Source organism: Arachis duranensis, chromosome 7 (genome assembly GCF_000817695.3).
Source record: "Arachis duranensis cultivar V14167 chromosome 7, aradu.V14167.gnm2.J7QH, whole genome shotgun sequence".
In the NCBI taxonomy this organism is placed as follows: Eukaryota; Viridiplantae; Streptophyta; class Magnoliopsida; order Fabales; family Fabaceae; genus Arachis; species Arachis duranensis.
The window spans coordinates 71,529,708-71,534,741 of NC_029778.3; positions in this window are offsets into that span (position 1 = coordinate 71,529,708).

Below are 5,034 nucleotides of genomic sequence, written 5' to 3' on the forward strand. Positions count from 1 at the left end.
TGAATTGTTTGAGATTGCCTACTTGACTGCATACTATTTGCTAATTGTCTAACTGCCTTAATTGCTCCTATTTGTATATTTCTTGTTTGATATAACTGTGTTTGCTACATTATACTCCTGCTGGTGGTTGGGAGGTCTGAAGGAATTGGAAAGGGAAGTATTAGTTAGACTGAAGAATCTTTAGTCAGATATCCTTATATGGTTTAGCTTGTTTATAAGCTTTGAATTATCTGGAGGAAGTTCTAGGATTGCCTTCGGCTTTCCTCTATTATTATGTATTATATATGTGGAAGCTGTTACCATGCTGGGGACCTCTGGTTCTCACCCATGCGGATTTTGTGGTTTTCAGATGCAGGACATGAGGTTTCCCGCTGAGGCATGCTGGAGACTTCTATATTCGCGAAGATCCTTTGTTCTCGGGGCTATGTTTTGGTTTATACGTTTTACTTAGTTACTTTTATCTCCATTAAATAATACAAACTGTGATGACTCCTCTTATGGGAGATTTTGGAGAATAGGTTTTATGTATTTGTGTCCCTTTGGGGTTTTCCTTATTTTTATCATATGTATATATTGCTATGCTCGGACCGGTTATCTTCGCAACCGGGTTTTGAGTCTTGATATTCCTGTTTTTGACACTCCTTTGTATATATACAATCTCGCGTTGGTTTATCCTTGCTCGTTACGTTATCGATCTGAGTCTCGCGCCTTAGAGTTGCGGTTTTTGTTTACCCCTTTTTCTACAAAGGCTCCTAGTTATAATCAATCATTCATACTACTATATGTACTAAATTTTTATTTTAGAGGTCGTAATACCTTGCCATCTCTAAATTATGACTTAAGCATAAGACTCTGTATGGTAGGGTGTTACAGTCACGATTTTCGAAAGTGACCTAAAAAGGTCTATGATCACAGTTTTTCAAAAAAGGGTGACCTAAAAGGGTCTATGGTCACGATTTTGGGGGATGACTTAAAGGGGTCTATGGTCACGGCTTTAGGGGTGCCCTAAAAGGGTTTATGGTCATGATTTTTTAGGGTGACCTAAAAGTATGTATGATAACAGTTTTGGGGGTGACCTAAAAGTTCTATGGTCACGGTTTTACGAAAGGGTGACCTAGAAGGGTCTATGGTCACGATTTTTCAAAAAAAGGTGACCTAAAGTATCTATGGTCACGGTTTTTTCAAAAAATTTTTTAAACCCTGCCCCTCCCAAACGGTATTATTTCTTCCATTTTCAATTTCCCCAACTCCCTAATTCGATCCCCAATTCCACCCAAATTCCATTGTCTCTTCAAAAAAGAAAAAAATGAACCCTAGCTAACCCATCCCTCCCAAAGCCCCCTTCCACAAAGAACTCTGCCCCCACCACCATCAGAAACAATTGTCGCCATACTCTCCACTCTCAATGTCAAGTCCCTCCACCTCAAAGACCTTGACCCAACTGTCATCCCTCTTCCTCACCAGCGCAACCAATCTTTGCTAACACTGACGTCGTCACCAACGAACGGCTATGGCCACCACCGAAGGTCTCTATCCGACAAAGGTCTTTTGGAGCTCGTTGATAAACCCCATTTTTAAGGTTTATCTTGTACTTAATTTAGTGGATTTTATCCATTATTCTCACACTTATTCATATAATTCGCATGTTTTACATTTTCCTTCCTAATTTTGTACTATGATTGAAAACATGCTTCTTTGGCCTTAAATTTGCTAATTTTAATCCTCTCTTGTTACCATTCGATGCCGTGATATATTTGTTGAGTGTTTTCAGGTTTTATAGGGCAGGAATGGCTTGGAGGATGGAAAAGAAGCATACAAAAATGGAAGGAATACAAGAATTTGAAGTTTTGAGAAGCTAGCAGCGACACGCACGCATAGACGACACATACACGTGACCGGTGCAGCATAGAATTGACGTGTACGCATGGATGATGCGTACGCGTGACCAAAAATTTGTTCAAGCGACGCGTATGCATGGCCGACGCGTACGCTTGATAGAGCGTCACTTGCTGCATTAAACAGAAAATGCTAGGGGCAATTTCTAGACTGTTTTTCGCCCAGTTTCAAGCCCGAAAATGAAGAATAGAGGCTATAGAGTGGAGTTATAGAGGGGAATCATTCATTCAGTTTTCATTATTCACATTAGTTAGGTTTTAGATGTAGTTTTCTAGAGAGAGAGGCTCTCTCCTCTCTCTAGGTTTTATGGTTTTTAGGTTTACTTCTTCAGTTCTTCTCAAACTCAGGTTCAATGTTCCTTTAATTTAGTTTTCTCTTACTTTTGTTTGTTTATGCTTTTTAGTTCATCATCTTCTCTTGTTAATTTTCCTTTCTCGCCATTTTTATATTTATGAGCTCTTGTTACATTTGATTTCTTTTAATACAATTTATGTTTTCTATGTTTATTGTTGCTCTCTTTAATTATTAGTCATTGATGCTTGCAATTGGTTGTTTAGAATTAATATTCCTTACTAATTTTCTATATTTTTACTTTGTGTCCTCCAAGTGTTTGATGAAATACTTAGGTGGATTTTAAATTAGATTTTTATGTTCTTAACTTGAATTGATCAATTAGAGACTCTTGAGTTATCAAAACTGTTTTGTTGATTGGTAATTGGAGATTGCCGGTTAGCTTGAACTTCACCAAAGTTTGTCTCTCACTTTGAGTTGACTAGGACTTATGAACTCAAGTTGATTGTATGCACTTGACATTCCTCCATTGGTTAGAGATTAACTAAGTGAAGGCAATTCAAAATTACCATCACAATTGGCAATGACAATGAGGATAGGACTTCTAATTCTCTTTCCTTACTAAGAGCTTTCTTAGTTGTTAGTTTATTTTCTTGTTATTTACATTCCTTGCTTATTAAACTCAAAACCCAAAAAGATACAATCTCATAACCAATAATACATACACTTCCCTGTAATTCCTTGAGAGACGACCCGAGGTTTACATACTTCGGTTAAAAGCTTAAGTGACAAACAAATTAAATATTGATTGAGGTTTAATTGTCGATTTAGAACTATACTTGTAACGTAATTATTTTTGTAAAATTCTTTACCGACATTTTTTTCCACCATCACTCGTGGTGTCGTCATGTCTTCGGGCTCTCCTCTGTTGTCGTCTCCTCTTCGGTCTCTCCTCTGGCGTCATCTCTTCTTCGAGATGGCATGAAGATGACAGCGCCATTGTTACAATTCTCATAAAGGTCGGTGGGACATTATAGCATCTCATCAATTTATAAAATAAATTATTATGAATGCGTTGGTATAGCTTGATTTTTTAATATAGCTAGTAAAGACAATAATTTTTTTTAATTGAAACTCTTAAAACTATTTTTGCTTATTCAAGTTTTGATAATGAATTGAAAATGTACCATCGGCCAATGCACTGGCCTTAATTATTCTTATGGACATAACAGGATTAGCATGAAAGTGTAGCAGTGTGCCAGTTTCATATTCCAGCTTGAATGCAGTTCAACTTGCAATATCTAATTTAGTACTATCCTATCGTCATTCGTCATAATTTTGTCATGAAAATCAATCCTTTTTTTATTTCTTTCTTTAATCAAATTTAAATTAGTAGGTTATTAGTTAAGATGAATAGCATATGTGTGTGCTTGTTGTTACTAGTTTAATTAGTTTTAATTTAGGTCTTTTATGAAATTGTAGAAATGTAGCATCAATGTTGTCCGTTTCTTTCTTCTAATCCTTTCGCTCTTTGCTTTGCACCATTGTTTATAGCTAGCATTTTCTATTTTCTATTTTCTATTTTCTATCATCATTGTTATTAATATTATTGTTTACTGTCTTATTTATTTGGGTGCCTCTTTTATCTACTTTTTCTAATAATTAATTATGGTACTTGATGCATGTCTTGTGAAGGAAACTTTCATACCATTAGATATATCAGTCTTTCCTTTTCAACATGTGTCACTTTTGGGTAATTATTAAAAAAAATACCTCTACTCAAGGTAGACAAAATTACGTTTTTACTCATAAAAATGCACGATTCTACGCTTCTGCTCCATCTTTCCGTCGCACTTCTGCTATCCGTGTTGGTGGAGTTGCAACCGCGTAGAAACGTCGAGGAAAATTGCAGACTCGTTGGAAGCGAGAGTTTTATGACGACCCACGTCTCATGAAGAAAATTTGTCTATAATTTCAGTTTTGCACAGCCCAGTAAGCACCCAACCCGAACCCAAGCCTAAGCTCAATCCCCAATTTATGTTTAAAAAGGATTGGAACCCTAGGTTTTCCTCCCCCCTCTCTCTCTCCCGTTCTGCATCTGAATCCTTTCTCTTCTCAATTCCGAAATCAAAGTATGGGGTACTAGTGGTGGTGGTTGATGTGGCAATTTTCTATGTCTCTCGTTCTCTTTTTTCAACCCTCTCTTCTCCTTTTGCCATTGCTAAAGCAACATAAATGTAGCTTGGTTGCGCTGCTGCCCTTTCACCATCACTCAAGCACCATGGGTGGTTTGGTCATGCTGCTGCAGCTATCCTCTTCTTTTCGGATTGCTGGATGTCGCTGACTGCTTCACTATTAGCCTCCTCCTCCTCATATGTTCTGCTCTGTTTTTTTTTTAATTTGCTCTATTTTGTTTTGTTCTAAATTAATAAAACAATTTTTATGTTGTGGGCTTAGCGCCTTAGCTGCTTAGGATTCTGAATCTAATATATTGTTAGGATATATATTTAGAATTAAAAATGTCATTTAACAATTTGGGTGTTTTATTTGTTATTTGGATTTAATTTAGTGTTATTGTATGAACTTGAGTTGTGAAGAATTGTGACTGGTTATAATTTCTGAATTATGTGTGATTTCAGATTTCACTTATTTGGTTTATTTGAGACTTATAAAATTTACGAATCATATTTACATTTCGTCTTACAATTTTACGAATTACGATTTTATATTGACCTTCTGAGTCAACATAAAAACTACGAGTTCATTATCTTGCCTCTACTCCTATTTTTCAAGAAACAAGTTAAAGCTATAAGTGTGGAGGTGGATCCTCTTCACACTTACCCTTCT